Source organism: Lutra lutra, chromosome 14, assembly GCF_902655055.1.
Source record: "Lutra lutra chromosome 14, mLutLut1.2, whole genome shotgun sequence".
NCBI lineage: Eukaryota > Metazoa > Chordata > Mammalia > Carnivora > Mustelidae > Lutra > Lutra lutra.
The window spans coordinates 81860093-81885212 of NC_062291.1; the positions used below are offsets into that span (position 1 = coordinate 81860093).

Sequence of the window (25120 nt, forward strand, 5' to 3'; positions counted from 1 at the left end):
CTGCTTCTCTCTCTCCCTCAGCCCCTCCCCCTTGTTCTCTCTCTCTGTCAAAGAAAAAAAGGGATAAAATGCCGTTGTAGACTGAAAAGTGCCACGGAAGTTGTTATCTTACAGTGGGCCGGACCTCATTTTAACATCTTCCTAGGAAAGGTGTTTTAAGAAGCCAGGATCATCTCTGAAGACAGTGGCAGGCAGTCCCTGGAGAGACAGAAGGGCCTGGAAAACAGTCTCATGAGTATCTTTTCTTTCATGGGTCGGGTTTTCCTCCAAGGCCAGAATAGGTTTCTGCCAACTGCGCTCAAAGGCAAGGCCTGGTGCAGCCGCACTGGAGACGTGCTCGAAGGGTCCGAGGGGTTCCTCTGTGAACAAAATCCGCCTTTTAGAAACAGCACTCGTTTTCAGCATCATCCTTTGGCCATTTGGGAAAACAATTTGTGGCCTTTTATTGAGCAAACAAGCGTTAAGTGGATCTTACAAAGGTAAGGCTGACTAAAGGTATTGTGCCCTTTGAAACGGTGGTAGAAATGTTCACTCTGTTCACGGGGCTCGCTGCGCAGGAGCTCGCTCGTATGCTGGCGGAGCAAGGACAAAGCCCGGTGGCCACCATCGCAGTTGGTCAGCTGGGGCTCTTTGGTTTGGCTGTGTTCCCCCTCACCATCTCAAAATCATTCATTCCTTCTTTTTTCTCCGCTATGAAAGTTTTCAAAGATAAGCAGAGAGACTAGTACGAGGAACCACGACTTTTCCTGCCCCAGTTTCAAGGATTGTCAACTATTTGACGGCTTTGCTTTGGCTCCTTCTTTCCCTTCAACAAATTATGGCTCTGCTCTTTCAAAACTTGCTCCCAGCATCTCATCCTTCTGCCTACTCCTAAATACTTCTGTGTGTGAGGTCATTTCCTTACATAATCCCAGCGTTACCACTCCAATGAAGTGAGTAATTCCTTGCTACTATCTAGTGCTTTGTGCATGTCCCAGTGCCCTTGGTTGTCTCAAAATTCTGCTTACACGACAGAGATCTCACTGTCTCCCCTCATCAACCCATCAGTCTCATTAACGGGGACTCATGACATCATGGGCCTCCTGATGTGATGGGACTCTAAATGGACTTTACCTGTGGAGTGTTCGGACTTTTTTTTTTTTTTAAGATTTTATTTATTTATTTGACAGACAGAGATCACAAGTAGGCAGAGAGGCAGGCAGAGAGAGAGGGGGAAGCAGGCTCCCTGCTGAGCAGAGCCCCATGAGGGGCTCAATCCCAGGACCCTGAGATCATGACCCAAGCCGAAGGCAGAGGCTTAACCCACTGAGCCACCCAGGTGCCCCATGTTTGGACTTTCTAAGCTGAATCCAGCCAAGTCTTTGGGCCCAACTCCTGTACACAAAAACATATAGGGGTGGAGTAAAGAGTATCATGAGGAGACAGACAAATCTAGAACATGCGACACTATGGCATAATTGGTCTACGTTCTTCAAAAAGTGTCAGTGGGAGGAGAGAAAAAAGTGGAGGGACCAATCTGACTAAATGAGTCTAGAAACACAACAACCAGGATTGGCTGTGACTTTGAAAACAAACAAACAAACAAACAAACCAACAAACCAACATACAAACGAAACTATACGTTTGGGGAAATTTGAGTAGGGACTGGGTTAGATATTAGAAAATTGTGAGTTTTCTCAAGTACAATAATGATACTATGGCTATGTGAGAGGATCTCCTGACTTTTAGGAAATACAGGCAGTCTGTTCTGGGGTGAAAAGTCATGGTGTCTGCAGTGTACACTCAGACAGCTCAAAAACCATGGATACAGAGAAAGACAATACAGCAGAGGTCAGCACCTGTGGAAGCAAGGTGACCGTATGTACGCAAGTGCTCGCTGAACACCTACTCTTCTGTATGTTTGAAAACTTACAGAATAAAGAATGGGAAAAAATAAAAACACAGGGACGCCTGGGTGGCTCAGTTGGTTAAGAGGCTGCCTTCGGCTCGGGTCATGATCCCAGCGTCCTGGGATCGAGTCCCGCATTGGGCTCCTTGCTCGGCAGGGAGCCTGCTTCTCCCTCTGCCTCTGCCTGCCATTCTGTCTGCCTGTGCTCGCTCTCTCTCCCTCTCTCTCTGACAAATAAATAAAATCTTTAAAAAAAAAAAAAAAAAAAAAAAAACAAACACAGATGATGACAATTCCTACTGTACTATTCCAGAGGCAGGATGATAGTAAAAATATGCGGTAATGGGGAATATAAATCAACAGGAAATAATAAAGCTAATATATTTTCTCTTATTTTTTGAAATAAATCTAAGATATATAAAGACATTTCATATAGAAAGAGATAGAAAAATGAAGGGGTATATACTGTAACATAAACTGTTCATTACATTATTCTAATCATTTCCAAGTCACTTACTGAAGTTCAGAAATTGTGGGTGTGATCTTTTTTTCTAACCCAGTACAGCTGTTGCTGGCTAAATGGCGCCCCTGTCTGGGCCAAAATCTGACTTAGGGATCGCATCAAACTTTTCCAGTGGCTTTCTCAGGCAATCAGTAGCATGGAGAGACACAGAGTCTCAGGAAGTAGAGAATTGCTTTTATCATCCACAGTTGTGCTTTGAACCCTGGACTTGGGGTTTCTACTAAACCCACAGCATCTGCATTTGGAATTTTTCTAGCCTTTATTGCAGTGACATTTTTGTACAGCCAATTTCTATTATCACCTATTTTACAAATATTTTGTTAGACTGCCAGATAAGTTGGTTCAATTTTATTAATTTTTGTTCGCTGAAAATCCACAAAGCTTTGCAAACGTCAGTTGGTCAATTTCAGAATTAAATCCATTAAAATACAGCAAAGCTTACTACGCTCATTTATTTGTTTTAAAGATTTTTATTTATTTGAGAGAGAGAGAGAAAGTGAGGGAGGGAATGAGCGGGAGGAGCAGAGTGGGAGGGAGAGAGCATCTCGAGTTGATTCTGTGCTGAGGGCAGAGCCTGACTCAGGGCTCGATCTCGTGACCCTGAGATCATGACCTGAGCCCAAGCCAGGAGTGAGATGCTTAACTGACTGCACCACCCAGGCACCTTTATGCTCTTTTTTTTTTTTTTTTTAAGATTTTATTTATTTATTTATTTGACAGAGAGACACACAGCAAGAGAGGGAACACAAGCAGGGAGAGTGGGAGAGGGAGAAGCAGGCTTCCCGCCAAGCAGAAAGCCTGATGCAGGACTCGATCCCAGGACCCTGAGATCATGACCTGAGCTGAAGGCAGATACTTAATGACTGAGCCACCCAGGCGCCCCTATGCTCATTTATTTTTATGATAAAATGGCAAATAGGTTCTTGTGTAATTTGTCAGATAATTTAATAGTTTTTTTCCCTAGGAACTGCCACTTTGTTGTTTTCAAAGACAGCATATTTCTTTGTTTTTCTAATACCTTCTATTCCTCTTTCATGTTTTCCTTTACCAGTTTTCTATGCTCACCCTCTACTTAGCAGCTTCAATAATCAAAACATTTCTTTCTTGTAGAACTCAACAAAGTACTCAAAGTCCTGACATCTCTGAAAATTATTTCCTAAAACTACAACTCTTTGTTTTCATTTTTCCAAATGCCAACTGTTCCTACACTGTAATTTCCATTAAAGATAAAATTGAAGACTCAAATCAATTTCCAAACTCTTCCTGTAGCTTGAGTACCTTGGACTGCCCATGGATCCAAATAGTCTTCTGATTTTCAATTTATAGGTTCTCAACTCATAAGATACACTGTTTAATTTTCTTGGATAGTTATTTGGTGTGATAAATACAGTGCTTTTTAAGGAAAAGACAGTGATTTAGGTGATTTACATATTTTATTGTATAATTCATAGATAATTGAACATATCCACAAGATATCAAACATCCAGAAAATACTCTAAACTTTGGCCCAAATTTTAGATTTCTTTAATAGCTTTACATGAGCACTATCTACACAAAATCAATAATGTTTACTTGTAAATTCTTCCAGTGGAATCATTTTTATTGAGTAGCAACAATAAAGCTCACTGTACTACTTCAAATATTGTTCATTGAGGACGAGAATCATTAAATGGTTGTGAAAATCTTAAAAATCTCTCTTTTGAGTAGATTATCAATAAATTTCTATGTATAATAGATGAAAGTTCATCAAAAGTGATTAAAATCTGGGGTGCCTGGGCGGCTTAGTCGGTTAAGCATCTGCCTTTGGCTCAGGTCATGATCCTGGGGTCCTGGGATGGAGCCCCAGGTAGGGTCTGACTCCCTGCTCAGCGGGGAGTCTGCTTCTCCCTCTCCTTCTGCCCCTCCCCTGCTCATGTGTGTGAGCATGCGTGTTCTCTCTCTCAAATAAACAAAATAAATCTTTAAAAAAATATTTAAAATTTCATGACCTTGATTTATACATTTCTAAAAAGAGGTCTTCTTATTTGGTTGATTGGTTTTGAATAAGTTTCATTTTTCTTTTTTATTAAGATTTTATTTGTCAGGGCGCCTGGGTGGCTCAGTGGGTTAAGCCGCTGCCTTTGGCTCAGGTCATGATCTCAGGGTCCTGGGAACGAGGCCCGCATCGGGCTCTCTGCTCAGCAGGGAGCCTGCTTCCCTCTCTCTCTCTCTCTGCCTGCCTCTCCATCTACTTGTGATCTCTCTCTGTCAAATAAATAAATAAAATCTTAAAAAAAAAAAAAGATTTTATTTGTCAGAGAGAAAGTGCACACAAGCAGGGGGAGTAGCAGACTGAACCACTCAGGGTCCCTAAGTTTCACTTGTTTACTACTTAAACTGCTTTATTTAGATATTCATAAACCATAAAATTCACCCTTTTAAATGATACAATTCAGTAGTTACTGGTATATTCAAAGAATTATGTCCCCACCACCACTATCTAATTTTGGAACATTTCTATCATCCCCAAAAAGAAACCCCATCTCCCTTCCCCTGCGCACTCCAGTCCTTGGACACCACTGATCTACTTTCTGACACTAGGGATTTGCCTGTTCTGAACATTTCATGTAAATGGAATTATACAATATGTGGCCTTTTGTATCTGGCTTCTTTCTCTTAGTATAATGCTTTTAAGTTCTCTGTAGGTTGTAGCACATATCCATACTTCATTCCTTTTATGGCCAAAGTATTACTTTGTACAGATGTACCACCTTTTGTTTATCTGTTTATCAGCTGGTGAACATTAGCATTGCTTCCACTTTTTGGTGATTATGAATAATGCTTTCCATGAGTTTTGCCGTAATAGGTAAGCTCTCATGCTTAAGAGGGGGAGTCTATTTCTCTGCTCCTTGAATCTGAGCTGACCTTGTGATTTGGTAATAAATCAGGTAATAGAATGTAACAGAGGCCTCCATGTTTCTGCTGTTCCTCTTCACCCCTTCCACCACCATGAGAACAAACCTAGGAGGGTCTCCTGGACCATGAAAGACATTATGGAGAAGAGCCCAGTTGTCCAAACCGAAACCATCCTAGACTGTGTCTACAGCCACCTGATCCCCAAACACAGGAGAGCACCCAGCCAAGATAACAGATCTGTCTGCAGGTAAGTGAGGGAGATGAGCCAAACCAGAAGACCTGCCCAGCCAACCCAAGCCTAAATTCCCAACCTGTGGAACTGTGAGTAAGAGAAAAGGTTATGCCTTTTGGAACTGATTTGTTAGGCAGCAATAGCTAGCTGATACACGTAGGAGAAAGCCTAGGTGTGTGTGCTGCACATTTACCAAGGATGAGGCAATCACAGTGCCCTTCAGCCTGTCCATGCTGACAAGCTGCTGTCACTCTGGATCTGTGGACCAAAGAGGCAAAAGTGGCTCCAAATGGAACAAGCCAGCCAACATCTGATCACCAAGGAAAGGCCCAAGGCTGGGCTCCCCAGGATCCCTCTGTCAGCACAAAGGGTGACTGCTGCACAGTAGAATGAACCCTGACCTTTACGTGATTGAAGAAACCTGACGATGCCGGGACCTTGAGCAAAACACCTCACCTTCCTGGATCTCAGTTCCCTGCTCTGAGAGAGTGAGGCTGACAAAGGGTGAAATTTGCATCTTGAGGGAGGTGTGTAGAGTCAGAAGGGGCTGGAGCCAAGTCACCTGGTGGCCATAGCCTGGAGGGAGGGTCTACGGTGTTCCTGCTCCTGACATCCTTGGAGACGTCCCAGTTCCCGCCTAGCCTGGTCTAGGCCCTTCGGCTTGTCTCTGATAGCGTGTGTTCCTCAGAATCCTCCTGGTGAATCCCGTTTTCTTGCCAACTTTAGAAATAGTTTTTGTTCCTTGCAACTATAAAGCCTTTGCTGACACACAACTCCTAAGGAGTGGCTGGTCTAGAGCTCCAGAGAGCAGCCAACACAGTCGCTTGGTTAATCATCGGTAGGGATGTAAGGGATCTGTCCGTGAAGAACTGGGTCTGGGGCAGGTGTGCAGAGAGAAGCTTCGGGAGAGTCTACAGAGAGGCAGCATGGTTCAGGACAGTCCACAGCAAAACACGGAGAGACTCTACTGTATCGGGCATCATTCTAGGCCCCCAGGGGACGCACAGATGGGACAATAACTCTGAAATAAGTGAGAATACAACGTGATACGTGGAACGAGCAATGCGTCTTCAAAGTGTGGGACTAGCACAAAGGAGGGCCAGAGAAGGCTTTTGGGAGGGAGGGACATCTAGTCAGAAAGGTGGGAGAGAAGACTGGCCAGGCCCACGAGAGGAGGTGGATGGCAGGTGCAAAGCCTGAGACACAGGAGGCAGCTTGATGTGCTCAGTGGGTAACCAGTACTATTTTTTTTTTTTTAATTAACAAATTTTATTTTTTTAGAGCAGTTTTAGGCTAACAGCAAAACTGAGCTAAAAGTAGAGTTCCCATACACTCCCTACTCCTACACATGCAGAGGCTCCCGGACTGCCAACATCCCTCACCTGGGAGGTCACTACACAGACACGGCGTCTTCAGCCAAGGGCCATAGCTTATACCAGGGCTCCCTCTCGGTGTTGCATAGTCTCTGGGTTTTGACAAATGTATGACGACACTTATCTACCACTACAGTATCAGACAGAATGATTTCACTGTCCTAAAAACCCTCCATGTTCTGCCTGTTCATCCCACCCCTCAAGCCCCTGGGAACTACTGATCTTTCTACTGTCTCCATCGTTCTTCCCTTTTCCAGAAAATCACAGGGTTGGAATCATACGTATGTAGCTTTTTCGGATTGGCCTCTTTCACTCAGTCATAAGCATCTAAGATTCCTCTCTGTCTCTTCATGGCCGGGTAGCTCGTTTCTTTTTAGCCCTGAGTGATGTTCCACTGTCTAAATGGACCACCGTTCATCTACCCATGGTGATGGGTAGTTTGTGACTGGGTGTGCGGGGGAGAAAATTGTGGTGGGCAAGGCCCACTGTTGCTAGAACATGGAGGCCTTCCCCATAGTACATGGGAGCCAGTCCTCATGGAGTAGTTAGAAGGAGCCGACAAAGGGATGTTTAGCCTGAGGGAGTAACGTGGGGACCAGGTCTAAGACCACACACGGGCCAAGCTATGGGGTGTGGGTTCCATCTCAGCTATGCGGCGTTCTGAGACTCAGTTTACTTATCCTTTAACTGGGCTGATGCTAATATCCAGCCCGGCCTACATCACAGGGTTGCGGTGAGACTAACCACAGAGCATCCAAGAAGGAGGTGTGTGAGCTGTCATGGAAGGTGCCCAGTGGGGATTCTTATCCCGGTAAAGTCCTCTCCATCCTCCTCCTCCTACTCTTCTCTCCTGTTTATTTAGATGAATGCTGTGCTAGCTTAAGTTCCTTCTGGTCAAAACCCCGAGCAGGTGGGAGAGATGGAATGTTCTCCACTCACCTGGGGAGAACCACTAGGGTCCCAGTCACCACGCCTCCCCCTTATTTTATGCCTTGACTACATTGGGCTTTGGGTAATAGAAATGGTCTTGAAACCATGGATTGGTTTAGTTCAGCCCTGATGAAAAGTTCATCTGCACCGACCACTACAGTTGCCACCAGCCCCATGTGGCTACTGAACTCTTAAAGTATGGACTAGCACAACTGAAGAACCGAGTTTTTACTTTTATTCACTAAAAAAAAAAAAAAACAGATTTACTTATTTAAGTAATCTCTACATCCAAGGTGGGGCTTGAACTCATAACCCCGAGATTGAGATCTGAGCCAATATCAAGAGTTGGATGCTTAACCAACTGAGCCACCCAGGCACCCCTACTTTAATTCATTTGTAACTAACTGGAATCTAGATTTAAAGGGCCACACGCCACATGGTCAGTGGCTACCACGCTGGGCAGCACAGGATGCTAACTGCTGATGGCACAAAGAGGGAACTGAGGCAAGGGTAGCTTGTGATGGGTGGCAGGTCAGCAAGCCAGTGAAAGATCCAGAGCTCAGGCCACCTGTCTCCTTTCAGCAGCGTCCTCTCCACACCATCCCACACTAGCCCAATAGAGATCATCTCGGCCACATTTGTCCCAGATTGAAGTAAACAAGGAACAGGCTGGAGCATTGGCTCTGGAGCCCCCACGGGGTTTGGCACCCCACTCAGGAAGCTTGGCTGTCCTCAGCTCAGCCTGTGATGCCCTTTGTGGTGTCCTGCCCCACAGAGGCAGGCAGGCCAGAGCCAGCAGGGGTCAGGGAACCTTGCCTGAGCAGCTGCAGTCTCAGCGACCCATTCCTAACCAGCACGCCCCCTTTCCCCTGACCCAGCTTGCACGGGAAGAGCTGGATCAAGGTGGAGGTCAGCCACATCTCTGCAGCTCATGCACACACGCCACCTGCTCATTCCCCAGGCCTGCCCACTCAGAGGTACGCAGGTGCAGGATCAAATTAATCCCTATTCTTTATCCGGAGGCTGGCACGCACATGTCCACCCACCCGGGGAGAGCGGGCACAGAGTTGGGAGTGAGGCTGAGTGACATCCAAGCCCTCAGGAGAAGGGGGATGGCGGGAGAGATCACTGGCACCTTCCTCTAGCCATCTGTCCCCACCAAATCCTGTGTGAATGCACATCACTGCAACCAATGCTGGGAACTCATGCTCCAGGCACCTGGAGACCTGGTGGGACCAATTGTCCGCCCCGTTTCCTTAGCTGGAAGATGTGGCATCTTCTCTCCCTTCCTTCCTCTCCCTTTTTCTATCCCCCACCCCCACCCTCTTTCCCCGTCCCTTCCCTTTTGTTGGAGTACATTTTTAAGGAAGTGTAACATACATACAGAAAAGGACACAAATTATAAGCATACGGCTTGTTGAAGTTTTACAAACCAAACATACCTGTGAAACCAGCACAAAGCGGGAAATACACTTACTGCAGCAATCATTTTACAATACATGTAGTGAACCATTATGTTGTATACCTGATTCTAATGTTATATGTCAATTACACCTCAATTGAAAAAGAAATAGAACATACCTGTGCCTTAGGATGCCCCCTGATGTCCCCTCTCAGTCATTCCTCCTACTTCCTGACTTCTCTCACTGTTGTGCACTGACTGCTTGGGTCCTCCCCAGATGCCTATGTTGACACTCTAATCCTCAACGGGACAGTACGTGGAGGCGGTGCCCTTAGGAGATGAGTAGGGTTAGATGAGATCGTGAGGGTGGGGCTCTCATGTTGGGGTCAGGGCCTTTTTTTTTTTTCTGAGTTTGTGGATACTTTTTTTTAATGTTCAGTTAGCCCGCATGCAGTAAGTCATTAGTTTAGTTTTGTTTTTTTTTAAGATTTTATTTATTTATTTGACAGACAGATCATAAGTAGGCAGAGAGGCAGGCAGAGAGGGAGAGGGAAGCAGGCTCCCTGCTGAGCAGAGAGCCTGACGTGGGGCTTGATCTCAGGACCCTGAGATCATGACCCGAGCCGAAGAAGTCATTAGTTTTTGATGTAGTGTTGAATGGTTCCTTAGTTGTGTATAACACCCAGTGCTCATCACAACAGGTGCCCTCCTTAATACCCAACACGCGGTTTCCCACCTCCCCGCCCCACGGACCAGGGACTTTTTGAGAGGAGCTGGGAGAGAGCTTACAAACCAGGAACAGGAGCCTCCCTGGGGCCCACCGGCTCCAGCGCATGATCTCCGGCTTCAGACCTTCCAAACCGGGAGCGATACATTTCTGTACATTTCTGGCATTTGCAGGCACTCGGTCTGTTGCAGCAGCCCAAGTGAAGACTTTGCCATCCGTTAGCTTAGTCTGTTTGTAAACTCGTCTGCTTCCTCCACTTGCCATTAGGTTGTGGGGTTCATCAGTGTGGCTGAGTACAGCAACTGTCCAACCACAGGTGGACATTGGAGGCTTTTCGGTGGTGGGGGCGCCAATAATCCCGTTGGAACCTTCTTATCCTGTGTTTTGGTAGACCTGTGTCTGCATTTCTTTGGGGTACGTATTTCAGGGTGCATTGCTGGTCATGGCGCAGGTAACTGGTTGGTTTTAGGAGACATGACCAGCAGTTTCACAGGGCTGTCACCTCAGCATTGTCCCAACAGCCAGGTAGGAGGGCTCCTGGAGCTCCATGCTTGTCTGCCCTTGGTATTGTCAGCTTTAAACATTTTAGCCATGACTGTTAGTGGGATCGCCCGCCATTGTGGTTTGAAGTCATGCTTGCCTGGAAACTTCGAAGGGGGAGCAGGTTTCTGTGTGTTTTCTGATCATCCAATGACTTCTTTTTTTAAAAAATTTTATTTTTATTTATTAAAGGGATAAAGAGCGTGTGAGCACATGAGTGGGTAAGGGGCAGGGCAGAGGGAGAAGAGGATGCCCCGCCGAGCAGGGAGTCCAACATGGGACTCAATCCCAGCACACCAAGATTATGACTGAAGGCAGATGCTTAACTGACTGAACCACCCAGGTGTCCCTATTCAATAACTTCTGTAAAATTGCTCTTTGAGCTCATTTTCCTGTTGTGTGGTCTTTTTATTGTTGACTTGTAAGAGTTCTTACATATTCCAGACATGGTTTTCAAATATGTATATGTGTACATATTGTATGTGCGGGTGTGTTGTGTGTATGTGTGCACATATATGCACATAGATAACCACATATCTTCTTTTCAGTGACTTACCTTTTTACTTGGCTGCACAGAAACTTTAAATTTTAATCTAACCCAATTTACCAGCTGTTTTCCTTTAGTGGTTAAGTGTTTTTACAGATTATTTATGAAATCTCGGGGCACCTGGCTGGGTCAGTTGGTAGAACATGCGACTCGTGATCTTGGGATTGTGAGTTTGAGCCTCATGTAGGTTGTAGAGATTATGTAAAAATAAAATCTTTTTTTTTTAAAGATTTTATTTATTGGGGTGCCTGGGTAGCTCATTGGGTTAAGCCTCTGCCTTCAGCTCAGGTCATGATCTCAGGGTCCTGGAATGGAGCCCCACATCGGGCACTCTGCTCAGCAGGGAGCCTGCTTCCCTCTCTCTCTCTGGCTGCCTTTCTGCCTACTTGTGTTCTCTCTCTCTCTCTCTGTCAAATAAATAAATCTTTAAAAAAATTTATTTTTCCACTTTGAATATCCAGCGGGCTCAGACCCAATAATTAAAGATAACCCTTTTCCCAGAGCACCCCGCTGTCACATCTGTTGAATCAAGTGCGGGTTTCCTTTCCTTTTCTTCTTCTTCTTTTTAAAAATTAATTTATTTTTAAAGAGAGAGGGTGAGAGTGAGGGGTGGGGCAGAGGGAGAAGAGAGAGAGTCTCCAGCAGACACCCCCCCCCCCCAAGCACAGAGCCCAACTTGGGGCTTGATCCCACAACTCCTGAACCAAAATCAAGAGTTGGATGCTCAAACAACTGAGGCCCCCAGGCACCCCCAATGCAGGTTTGTTTCTAATTTCTCTGTTGTCCTTGTGGGCTGTTTATCACAGTGTCAGTTTATGACAGCTGTTGATGTCTGGAAGTGGAAAATCCTGGAGTTCTCTTCATCTTCATTATTCCTGGCTCTTCGCATTTGCATGTAAACTTGAGGATGGACTTGTCAGCTTCCACATGCTCCCAGTAGTCTTACTGGGATTTTGATTGCATTGGATGTATAGATCAATTGGGAATATTGGTGTCTTTATAACAGTAAGCCCATAAACCAGATATATCTACACATTTATTTATGTCTTTATTAATTTCTTGCAATACTGATTGTAGGCGTCTTACAAATCTTTATTTGCAAAACTAAAATTAGTTTTATTCTAAGACATTTGTGGTGTGTGAGCATGTCTGAGTACATGTGGGTTCAAACATGCATACATAATAGAAACAGTAATATTTTAAAATTTTCATTTCTACTTGTTTGTTAACAGTATGGTGAAATACAGTTGATTTTTATTGATATTGACCTTGTATTCAGCAACCTTGCTAAATTATTCCCAGAGTTTATCTACAGATTTCTTGATTTTCTATGATACCACCGTGTTTCCAAGAATAATGACAGTCTCACTCCTTCAGTTCCATTCTTTTTTTTTTTTTAAAGATTTTATTTATTTATTTGAGAGAGAGACAGTGAGAGAGAGCATGAGCAAGGAGAAGGTCAGAGAGAGAAGCAGACTCCCCGCGGAGCCGGGAGCCCGATGAGGGACTCAATCCTAGGACTCCAGGATCATGACCTGAGCCGAAGGCAGTCGTCCAACCAACTGAGCCACCCAGGCGTCCCCTTCAGTTCCATTCTTTATACACTTTACTTCTTTTCACCTTTTTTGCTCTTGTTGGACGTCTGTTTAGTGCTGAATAAAAGTGGTAGGGTATATCTGTGTCTCATTCCCGTCCCAGGGGAAAGCCTTCAATAACTTACACTCAGTATGATGTTTATGATGGGCTTTTTGCAGATATTCTGTTGGACAGAGGAAGCTTTCTTAGCTCTCTATGATCTTCTGAGTCTTCTGACTTTTTGTTACTATGAATGATGATTGACTTTACCAAATGCGTGTGACTCTTCCCTATATTTGGCTAAATAGACTATACTGTTTGATTTGTAAATTTTGATGGGGTATTATCCTTTCCATTTATCCCAGGCTTTAGTTAATATTTCGCTAAGGGCTGGGACGCCTGGGTGGCTCAGTTGGTTAAGCAGCTGCCTTCGGCTCAGGTCATGATCCCGGCGTCCTGGGATCGAGTCCCACATCGGGCTCCTTGTTCTGTGGGGAGCCTGCTTCTCCCTCTGCCTCTGTCTGCCACTCTGTCTGCCTGTGCTCGCTCTCTCTCTCTCTCTGACAAATAAATAAATAAAATCTTTAAAAAAAAATATTTCGCTAAGGGATTTTGCATTATTGTTCATGAAAGACCTCCACTTGTCATTTTCTTGTAGTGTCTTTATCAAGTTTTGAAATCAGGGTTACGTTGGCTTTACAAAATCAGCTGGGCACTGTTCCAACTGTTTTGATTTTCTGAAAGAACTTATGTAATATTGGAGTTATTTCTTCCTGAATTGTTTTGAAAGAATTCTCTGGTGAAGCTATATGTACCCGGAATATTTGTGTGTCTTGTGTTCAAAGTTTTTTTTCAAAATTCAATTTATTCAGTAGATCTGGGACTATTCACATTTTATATTTCTTGTGTCAATTTTGGTAAATTACTTTTTTTTTTTTTTTTAAAGATCTTATTTATTTACTTGACAGAGATCACAAGTAGGCAAGAGGCAGGCAGTGGGGAGGGGGGAAGCAGGCTTCCTGCTGAGCAGAGAGCCTGATGCTAGGCTCAATCCCAGGACCCTGGGATCATGACCTAAGCCGAAGGCAGAGCCTTTAACCCACTGAGCCACCCAGGCGCCCTGGTAAATTACTTTTTCAAGCAATCTGTCCATTTCACTTTCAAATTACTGACATAAAGTTGTTTATGATATCATTACACGATTTTTTTTTTTAAAGATTTTATTTATTTGTCAGAGAGAGAGAGGAGAGCGAGCGAGCACAGGCAGACAGAATGGCAGGCAGAGGCAGAGGGAGAAGCAGGCTCCCCGCCAAGCAAGGAGCCCGATGTGGGACTCGATCCCAGGACGCCGGGATCATGACCTGAGCCGAAGGCAGCTGCTTAACCAACTGAGCCACCCAGGCGTCCCTCATTACACGATTTTTATGACTTTATATGTAATTTTATACTAATAGAGTTGCAAGTATAGTACAGATAACCTCTGTGTGTTCTTTACCCAGGGTTCAAAAATTGTTTACATTTTGTCCCATTTGCTGCCCTTTTTTTTTTTTTCTGAATCTTTGAGAGCAAGTTGGGGATATCCTGCTACATTTATCCTTAAATATTTCAGTGAACATTGACTTCCTTAGGACAAGGCTCTCACTGTGTTTTTATTTTTTTTTATTTTTATTTTTTTAAAGATTTTATTTATTTATTTGGCAGATCACAAGCAGGCAGAGAGGCAGGCAGAGAGAGAGAGAGGGAAGCAGGCTCCCTGCTGAGCAGAGAGCCCGATGCGGGGCTTGATCCCAGGACTCTGAGATCATGACCTGAGCCGAAGGCAGCGGCTTAACCCACTGAGCCACCCAGGCAGCCCCTCACTGTGTTTTTAGTAACTGTTTCATAAGTAGTTAAATCTCCCCTGTCAATATTGGTAGCATGTGCTGTTCTTATTTTTTCTTGATCATTCTTTCTGTAAATCTATTTTATTTTCAAAAACAAGTTTTGACTTTTAAAAAATGATAAATTTGTTTATTTCATTTGTGCTTTTATCTCTGTTATTTGCTTACTTGAATTTCACATGTTCTTGACCTTTTTTTGCTTCCTTTGCTTCCCATGATGGATATAGTGGTACCCATTTTCTAAGACACATATTTAAGACTACAAAAATTTCCCTTTAAATACAGCTGTATCTGAAGTCCACAAATTTTATATTTACCCACATATTAACTATATCTGACACTCTTCATTCATTTTGTGTTGATCTGAATTTCCATCTGATACCATTTTTTTCCTGTCTGAAAAACTGCCTTTAACATTTCTCATAGATTAGTTCTCCTGGCAATAAATTCTCTTGACTTTTTTCCCCGTTTGTCTGAAAAAGGTCTTTATGTTGCTTTCATCTCTAAAAGGTATTTCAAAAAAAAAAAAAAAAGGTATTTCCACTATGTATACACATCTACTTTGATGACTTTTTTCTTTATGTATTTTAGAGAGTTTTTCTCTTATCTTCTGGCCTAAGTAGTTGGTGGGCAATCTATAATTGTTACCTTTCTTCTTCTTTTCCTAATGTACCTTTTTTCCCCTTTTAAAAATGCTAGCTGTTTTTAAGATCTCCTTTTTTTTTAAATCACTGGTTTTCATCAAGTTGATTATAATGTGCTTTTGGTATCACTGTCTGTATTTATCTTGCTTAGTCTTTGAAATTTCTGGGTTTGTGGGTTTATAGTTTTTAATCAAATTTGAAAAATGTTCAGTTATTTCTTCTGATAATTGTTCCTCCGTCTCCACTCCCTTTCTGGAACTCCAGTGAAATAAACCTCAAACTGCTGACTCCCATCTGATGGTTCACAAGATTCTGTTTTCCTTTTTCAGTCTTTTTTTGTTGTTGTCCTTTTTGTCTTTCATTTTGGATAGCTTCTGTAGTTCTGTCCAGTTACTGATCTTTTTTGGTGCAGAATTCTATTTACTGTTCATTCTATCCAGTGAAAGTTTTATTTCAGGTATTATAATAATTTTCATCTCCAGAAGTTCCATTTGGAGTCTTTTTAAAATATCTTCATTTCTCTTCTGTTAGGTTCCTCTTTCCTTTAAATCTTTGAGCATATTTATAATAGCTGTTTAAATATAAACTTGCCTAATTTAATCATCCCTTTCACTCTCAGGGACTGAATATTTGTGTCCTTCCAAAATTCATATGTTGAAACTCAGTCCATTAACAGGATGGTATTAGCAGGTGGGCCCTTGGGGAGGTAATTAAGAGGAGATGGGGTAATAAATGTGGAGCCCAGGTGAATGAGATTAGTGCTCTGCCACGTGAAGACACAGCAAGAAGATGGCAATCAGCAAACTAGAAAGACGGTGCTCACCAGAATCCAGCCATACTGGCACCCTGATCTCAGACTTCCAGCCTCCAGAACCACGAGCCCTCCATTTGTGCAGTATATGAGGTATGTGGGATTCTGTTAAAATAGTCCATGCTGACTATGACAGTCACTTCTGGGTTGCTTCTAATGATTTTTCTCCTGTTTGTGGGTCACCTATTTGTACTTCCTTACATGTCTAGTAATTTTCTATTAGATACCAGACATTGTAAATTTTGTGGTTTTTGAGTGCTAGATTTTGTGGTATTTTCTTAAAAAGAACATTATACTCTGAGGAAATTTAAAAATATTCACCAATTTATGAGGCTCAGTCAATGGAGTGTGGGACTCTTGATTTCAAGGTTGTGAGTTCAAGCCCCACTTAAAATACTTACTTAAAATACAAAAAATACAAAATAAATACATCAATTCATCTTAAAATTACAATAAGCCTGTTAACATGAACACAGCATATCTTTTATGAAGAATAGCTTTATTTTCCACATCAAAAAAATTAGAATAGTAGTAATGTTTTACTTTTTTTTTTTTTTTTTTTAAAGTAGGCTCCATGCCCAGTGTGAAGCCCAACACAGGCTTGAACTCATGACCCTGAGATCAAGATCTGAGCTGAGATCAAGAATCAAATGCTGGGCGCCTGGGTGGCTCAATCAGTTAAGTGTCTGCCTTCATTTGGGTCACGATCCCAGGGTCCTGGGATGGAGCCCTGCATCCGGCTCCCTGCTCAGTAGGATAGCCTGCTTCTCCCTCTGCCTGCCACTCCCCTGCTGTGCTCTCTCTCTGTCAAATGGATAAATAAAATCTTACCAAAAAAAGAGTCAGACACTTAACTGACTGAGCCACATGGGCACCCCTAATACAGAGCTTAACAGAAGACAGAAGAAAGCTCCTACTGGCTTCTACATTTAGTCTGTTGCAGTATCACACATCACGTAGTCTCTAGAAAACCCCATGGTGTGCTCATGTAGGAACAGGAGTGCAAGAGTCTAATAATTTAGTAGTATTATAAAAATAGCTTGGACAAGAAAAATAGTTTGGACATTGTGGGCCTCCCAGAAGAGTCTCCAAATTGCTCTTGAGAATCACAGCTGTAGAAAACAGTGTCCTTATCTGAGCCCCCAGCTCACGGTGGAAAGCCGCTGTCTCAGAGAAGGTGAACGGGGAGCAGCTGGCAGTAGAGCTGGGAACTGGGAGAAGTTTCCTGGAGCGGCAGAGGGTCCTGTCCAGGAGTCCTGGTCTCACTACTCCTGACGGCACCTTGGCTCTTTCTGCTGGGATCACAGTCCGCTCCCGAAGGCACGTCCTTCAGAGGTTTCGTCGGGGAGGCTCTGGTGGTTTGTTTATCTGATGCCTTCATTTCCATTTGCATCTTTGAAAAATACTCTTGCTGGGTTTACAGTTCTGGGTGTACAGTTCTCTGCTTCCCCCCGCTCCTTAGGAAGGTGTTAGCTCGCTGTCTTCCGCCTGATCAGGCTGCCGTCAGTCTGTTTTCTGAGCACAGTCCATCCATTGTGTCTGGTGGCTCTCCTCATCGTCTCCTTGCCACTGGTGTGTCTCTGCCAGCTGAGCTTGAGACCACGTTCGACCTCAAATGTCTGGCCTCTCCATGTGTCCTTTTATTGATCTGTCTCATTATTGTCCAGAATAGTTACTATCTGTCCAAGTCCCTTCCTCTCCATTTAAAAATAAATAAACCGTACAATCTTAGATGGGAGAACATTATGGCATCAGTCCCAAGAATGTGCCATTCTACCTCAAATCTCTAAAAATAAGGGTTCTTTTAATGCAGCATTTAGTCTTTACATTTATACAATGATATATTGGGATTTAAATCTGCCATTTTTAACATTTATTTTCTATTTATCCTACCTATTTTGTTTCCCTCTTTCTTTTTTTCTATCTTTTGATTAATTATTTAGTATTATTCTAAGTCCTGGCTGTCTAAGGAGTTCTCCAATGCCTTCAAAGAGCGAGGGAGTGTATGTATGAGTGTGTGTGTGTGTGTGTGTGTGTGTGTGTGTGTGTGTACGCACGCACGCTAGTGTGTGCTGCCCAGTTTTCCTGGTTGTTTTCACCGGGAAAATTGGTCTTCTAGAAGCTACAGTGTCCTAGCTGGAAGCAGAAGTCCCTGGGGAGTCGAGCTGAGCTCTGCTACAGGGGATCACAACTGAAAGAACTAGATGTAGAGGAGTTGCACCCCAGCTTCACATGCACCAACAGATAGATGCAAGTGTGTTCTGTGGGCTCCCTTACCTTGCAGCCTCAGGCCCACATGCCAGGCGGGCAGTGCAGGGTGCCTTGGCAGAGGGATCGGGGGCAATCAGGCCTGTTATACGAGGGAATGAATTCTGGCTTAGCAACTTTCCTCTCGATAGGACCTTGAGCTAGTTACCAAGCTTATTTCTTTATATATGAAGTAGGAACCATCCCTCTGTCTCGCTTGAACGCTGTGGGAGTTAGAATTTGGCTAATGCATGTGAAATAAGTAGTATTGGCCAGACACTGAGCCAGCCCTCAGTAAACGGATGGTTATGAAGTTGTTGTTAAAATTACTGGACCTATCCTTAGCATTTTGCTGACCATCAAAGATCCGTCGAGAGGTTGTCAATGGGCTGACCCAGCTGTCAGAAAGTGTGTGGACCCATCCCACAGCAGGCTGCCCTTCCTAGCCCATGGGTGGGTGGGTGGTTGAACCAGCATCCTTTTAGGGATAGCCTGTGGGCAGGTGCTGAGCCACTCCACCAGGATTGCAGCCCACATTAGACTTGACCTCTGACCCCAAAGACTCCTAGACAAATCTACTACCTCCAGACTAGGGGAGTGGAACAGGCCCTGCTGGCTGAACTTTGGAAATTTGCCTTTGTATAACAGCCTAGAACTTGGCCAGGATGGGGCAGTTAGCTCAGCGGTGCCAAGTTCATACCTGAATACCGCCGGCCTTGGATTTGTGAGGCTCACCGAACCATTCCATGAGAGGACATCTCTCTTGTCAGTGCTTCTCCACCCTGGCTCTTCTCTACCTTCCCCCAGGGGGGCATTAGTAACATACCAACACTCGGGCCCCACACCAGTCTAGAGCATGGCCAGGGCCACTGGTACGGTGAAGAGCTCACTGGGCGACTGGCCATCTCAACCCTGACTGCTCATTATGATGTAAATCCACAGTCATTTGAGTGCATAGCCGGTTGAGGCCGGAGGGGCCCGGGGGCACCTCCATCCAGCCCTTTCCATATGAGCGGAGACAGAGGTCCGGGAGGAGCTCTTGGGCCAGTAATGACAGGGTGGCGAGCGGGCTCTATTTCCTGCTACTCTGCGGCTGTGGCCCAACACATTCCTTTTTTAGAGCACAGCATGGCCGAGAGCCAGCATCTCAGCCCCAAACCAGGTCAGGCCGGTGGGTGGAGTCTAGGCCTGGGTGACCATAGTTGCTGTCACTCACAACACACCCGCTGCCTGCCTGGCTCTGGGCACGTGACATGTGTCACCCAGGTGGCCTCACCTACACTGTGTGCTGATGACAGTGAGGCCCATTTGGCTGAGGGCACGTGGGCAGAATCATTTGGACTCAGAAGCCCATGTGTCTCCTTCCTCTCTCTCCTGGAAGGGGGTGGGGGGGGAGGTGCGGCCCATGAGCACAGAAGTCAGCCAACAGGGCTCCTCCCTGGGGCTGCTCACCCCCAACCCCCACCCTGAGGATGCAGAGGGAGAAGCAAAGACCTCTTCCTCCAAGCTTTAGTCTCTGGCAGCCCAAACGCCATCTGGTGCAAAGGCTCTTTCAAAGAAATCCAGCCCAGCAACAGCCAAGCTCCACCAGCCTCACCTCTGGACGTTTCCATATTCATCAACACATGTCTGCCATTAAAGGAAAATGATGGTCATTTGACGCCCATATGTTCCCTTTCAAAACAACAGACGGATATTCATCCTCCTGAAAAGAGTGAATTCTAAAATGGAGCTGAGCACGCATCTTCCTGAGTTGCAGGGAAACAATCCTCTAAATTAAAAAGGTCTCAGCTCAACCCACCAACTGGTGGATAGTCTGTCTGTGGGGCCAGTGAAGGTCCTGGCTGGATCCAGCTGTGTCTGAAACCCTGAAGTTTGCTTGCTTTTAGAGGAGAGGAAGTATGTGGGCAGAAAACGCACCCTTCTATCTTCTGGGGTTTAAAAAAACAACTTTGAAGGACATTTGGCATCCTCCTTGATTTTTCCCATGGGGCCTCCTGGCTGCAGGGACCCTGGTGGGAGAGGAAGGACGGTGAGGCCCTGAGGACCAGAAAACAGGGCTGGCCCAGCTTGTCCACTGACTGCACGCAGGCCCTTGGACAGCCACCCACCCCCCCGCCTCCGTTCCCTGAGTGTCCCGCACTGTCCTCCACGAGGCTGGCCATCTGCAGAGCAGCACGGTCCGCAGCCCTGTAAACTCAGTGTCTCTTTAAGGGCAGCCGGGCTCAGGGCCTCGGCCTAGCCCTGACTCCTGCGTCTGGAGCAGAAGGAGCAAAGTCTCCGTCTGTCAGCACATCCGACCTAAGACTTCTAGTGGCTTCCCTCCCTGGTTTCTTGTAATTACAGCAGGTCTGGCTGGTCCCTGCGTGGTGTGCTCAGGGGAGTAACCCTAGTGAACAGCCGTCAAACCCTCTGGGAGGTGAGGCAACTGCTTCTCCGCTAGCCCTCAGGAGGACTAAGCACCACTACCACCTAGGTACAACCGCTATCACTAGGTGCCACTGCTACCGTTAAGGACACTGAGAGATGTCACTGGCTTGAACTGAGGGCACAGGACTTCTCAGTGGTGGAGCCAGGACCAGAACTCGGCAGCCGGGCTGTGGCTCTAGCCACTGCGTCATTCAGTCAAGGTCACGGAGCCATTTTGAGAGACGCAAGGTGACTCCAGCTGGAAAATGGTCTTCCCCAAAGCAGCTGCTCTCCCTTCCCTGAGCCTGGACATCCCCGGATGGGAATGGTTTACTGCCTTCCTGTGCAGTCTTGGACATTGTGACCAACAATGATGAATTCCCTGAATATCCACTTCCTTCTGAAATGGGCCAGGCTGCCACCTGCGGTCTTTCCCCCTGTGATTCGGGGAGAGATGGCTCTAGAAAACACCCCCTGTGTGGATGGGAAATGCGAGGCGCGTTATGCGTGTGGACATGTGGAGATGGTGGCTGCCGTCTCCCTACTTAGCTCCATCCCCAGCCCCGCCCACGGGCTTGGCGGGACACCTGTCCCATGCTGGCCACACAGGGGACCTTCTTTGATAGGCCAAGGCCTCTTCAGCTTTTCTCTCAGCTCCAGGAAGTTCAAGCAATCTTTGAGGTACATGTTAATCCTTTTTCTTATTTAGTCTTTCCAAACCATAGTCCGTGCAGGATAGAGGAGTGGCCCCGAATTCAAATGTGTGTGGATACCTGTGCCCTTGAGGAAGAAAAGGAGAAATATTTAGCTAAGGAAACAGACCAGATTGCTGTTTCCGGGGGTGGTGGAGAATGAGCTCAGAAAACAAGGCAAGCGACAACAACACATGCCAGTGATTGCCCTTTTGAACAAGGGGAGGGAACACTCCAAAAAACATTGTTCCTAATGTGCTAGATGCTTGGATAGTTTCAGGCACACGCAGCCCCAACTGGATTTTTCTTCCCATCGATTTATCATGAACTTTCAGAATACAAGCGTACATCGCGACTGTCGGGGTGCTGTTCGCTGGCCGTGCCAGAGGGGCCTCCGCCACGTGGGAAGGCAGGACGTTGCAAAAGAGAGAAGCCTTCAATGTGTAAAGGTCACCTTTTTCTTTCTTGCCAACTTAGTTCTCAAATGCAGAGCTAATCTGGAAAGCAGATATCAAGGTCCTGCAGAAGATGGCATTTCACGGAGATCCATGAGCCTGGGTGCCGATATGGACAGGAAATGGGTCTCATCCAGGTGAGCTCAAAAGCAGAAGCCGTGATGGCATATCTCGGAGAGGTTACCCATCTGCACGTGGTGTGTGGTTTCGTAGCTTGGAGAGAGTGAGTCTAATTCAGCAGAGCGTCCTTCAGCCGGCTCAGGTGAAATCAGTTAGAGACCTGCCAAGCACAGACTGTGGTCCCACCTTCCCAAGGAACAAGGCCCATCTACAGATTCACCGACCTGTAACAAGATCCGTTAAGGAAGATGCCCTTTCCTCTGTGTCTCCTTTTGCGCATTTTGAAGCTTGATTTTAAACCTTATAAATATATATAACCCATTTAAAACACAACTAAGAGATAAAATCAATTAAAAAATGGATTTGTGGGGACGCCTGGGTGGCTCAGTTGGTTAAGCAGCTGCCTTTGGCTCAGGTCATAATCCCAGCGTCCTGGGATCGAGTCCCACATCAGGCTCCTTGCTCATCAGGGAGCCTGCTTCTCCCTCTGCCTCTGCCCGCCATTCTGTCTGCCTGTGCTTGCTCTCTCTCCCTCTCTCTCTGACAAATAAATAAATAAAATCTTTAAAAAAAAAATGGATTTGTGTAAACCAGAAGTATTCACTAAAATTCACCAGAGGTTCTGTCTGGGTATGGAATTTTGGATAATTTCCACATTCTTGGAGTGTTTATAATTTTATTATAAATATGTCATTTTGATAAATGAAGCTTTTAAAAACTACTAAATAAATGCTAAGGACTGTGAGAACATTTCCTTTAGAACATTAGTAAATGAAGCAAGTGTGCTGTGACTAATCAGTTAACAACTACATCAACTGAACTGTGGTGGAATACAGAGCTAGTAGGAGAAAAGTTGAAAAATTGTATTTCCAATGTCCTACAGATAATAGGATTGTTCTAATTTTTTTCCATGATAAAAGCAATACAGATGTATGAGGAAAATTTTAAAAGTCAGGGGAAAAATCACTTTTAGGTTCCTCCTAAACACAGTCACTGCTAATATGCTCACACATTTCCATTTAGTCTTTGATTAAAGCTCCAGGGATCCTTGCGGTCAGAGAGTCCTGGCATGACCACTATTAACCTGGTTAGTCAGTTACCGAAGCTCTAGTTTAACTTCTTCCTTAGCTGTGGGTTTCCAATTAATGCAGTTGAAGTCCACGTTTAATGTCTGCCATGATGTTCAGAACACGTACGCCCTCTCCAACAGTTGTGAAGATCCTGGCTGAATAAGGACTTCACCTTCAAATGGAACTTTTCTGCTCTGTGACCACAGACCAACAAACCTAGCACTTTCTCCAAAACTTGAACATGGAATCACCACGTGATCCAGTAATTCCACTTCTTCCAAAAAATTTGAAAGCAGAGTCTCAAAGGGATACTTGCACATCTGTGTTCATAGCAGCATTATTCACAGCAGCTGAAAGGTAGAAGCAAATCAAGTATCTATTGACGAAGAAAGGGATAAACAAAATGTGGTCCAGCCATGCCCTGGAATATTATTCAGCCTTAAAAAGGAAGGACAGGGACACCCGGGCGGCTCAGCTGGTTAAGTGTCTGCCTTTGGCTCAGGTCATGATCTCAGGGTCCTGAGATCGAGACCCATGTCAGTGCTTCTCCCTCTCCCTCTGCCATGATCTCGCTCGCTCTAATAAATAAATAAATAAAATCTTTAAAAAAAAGAACATTCAGACACTTGCTATGACATGATGGGTTGCTGAAACTCTTTCTCCCAGAGCTGCAGTCTTTGCACCTATGAAATGGGGATAATTATCTGCTTTCTTCATGGGGTGGTTATGAGATCAAAAAGCTAATGTGTGGGAAAATGCTTTATAACCCACAGAGAGCAGTATGGCTTCCCTTCTTCCTGCTGTTCTCTCCCATTGAAGCCTTCAGACCTTGCCTCTCTGGCCACAACATCCTTGTGCTCTCTTCACTCTGACCCTGGCTTTCCTCTCTTCAAAATCCCCTCCTTCTCCACCTTTCTCCGGGTGGTGGCTCAGGAAAGCCCTGATGGCAGACCATCACCCACCCTGGCCCTTCCTGCATGGGGACTGGGTCCTGGAGCCCTCACAGCCTGGGATGTGGGCAAGTGGGCCCCAAGGTCCTGGGCAGCTTGGTAGATGGTCTGTGAAAGCCAAATCTTAGCTCCATCCCTCACCACCAGCTGAGTATCCTGGCTCAACTGTCGTTCAGGGTGAACTGGGGGTAAAAAATGGAGGTAAAAAAGAAAGCAAATGTAAAGCACTGGAAACACAATAGGCTCTCAACAACGTAGTTTCTTTGACCTCTCCCAACCTGTTTACGCAGTCAGTTACTCATTCAGAAAACATTTGTCGGTTCCCTGTTCTTGCCAGGACTGCGCTATGTGCAGAGATGAATCAGTCCTCGCAGTCCACAAGCTCATGGTGTACTAAACAAATCTTTAGAATTACTAGTAGCTTTAAAATGCACTTTTGTGCCCTCTCTCTGACAAATAAATAAAATCTTTAAAAAAAATGCACTTTCCTATCTGGTTGGGTTAGTTCTGTCCTCATCATATTTCCTTCTCAGAGTCTCCTTGGCTCTTTTTGAGTATTTACTTCTGGAAATCTCAGAAGAAGTTTTTTTAATTAGAAAAAAATATAGGGACAGCTGACTGGCTCAGTTGGTAGAATATAAGACTCTTGATCTTGGGGTCATGAGTTCAAGCCCCATGTTGGGCACAGAGACTACCTTGTTTAAAAAATTAAATTAAAAATAAAAAATCAGCGGGGCGCCTGGGTGGCTCAGTGGGTTAAGCTGCTGCCTTCGGCTCAGGTCATGATCTCAGGGTCCTGGGATCGAGTCCCGCATCGGGCTCTCTGCTCAGCAGGGAGCCTGCTTCCCTCTCTCTCTCTCTGCCTGCCTCCCTGTCTACTTGTGATCTCTCTCTGTCAAATAAACAAATAAAATCTTTAAAAAAAAAAAAATAAAAAAATAAAAAAATAAAAAATCAGTATAGTATATAAGCAGGCTTTAAGACCATTGGGAAAAAGTTAGATAATTTAGTGGAAATATTGAAAAAAAAAACTAGGTAGCCATTTTTGAAAAAATATCCCAAAATAAATTCCAGGAGGAAGAAAGGTTTACATGGGGAAAAGGAAAGCATAAAAATATTAGAAGAAAAGTTTCCAAGTGGGTAAATAACTTTCTAGACATGACATAGAAAGGAAGGGCTAATCAATTTGAGTAAAAATGAAATAAGTTTT

At 44.9% G+C, this 25120-nt stretch overlaps 1 long non-coding RNA gene across 2 annotated transcripts; it reads right to left on the reverse strand.

Annotated features, from left to right (window-relative positions):
* Positions 1 to 331: 331 nt before the first annotated feature.
* On the reverse strand, positions 332 to 19096 carry LOC125085123 (uncharacterized). 2 transcript variants are annotated; one of them, XR_007122779.1, is made up of 4 exons: positions 18915 to 19096; positions 18245 to 18317; positions 9423 to 9573; positions 3553 to 3803 (listed from the first exon to the last, which is right to left on the reverse strand). It is a non-coding gene; the product is annotated as an uncharacterized LOC125085123 (long non-coding RNA). The 2 variants fall into 2 exon arrangements; XR_007122780.1 differs by lacking the exons at positions 3553 to 3803; positions 9423 to 9573 and adding an exon at positions 332 to 690.
* Between the last annotated feature and the right edge of the window lie 6024 nt (positions 19097 to 25120).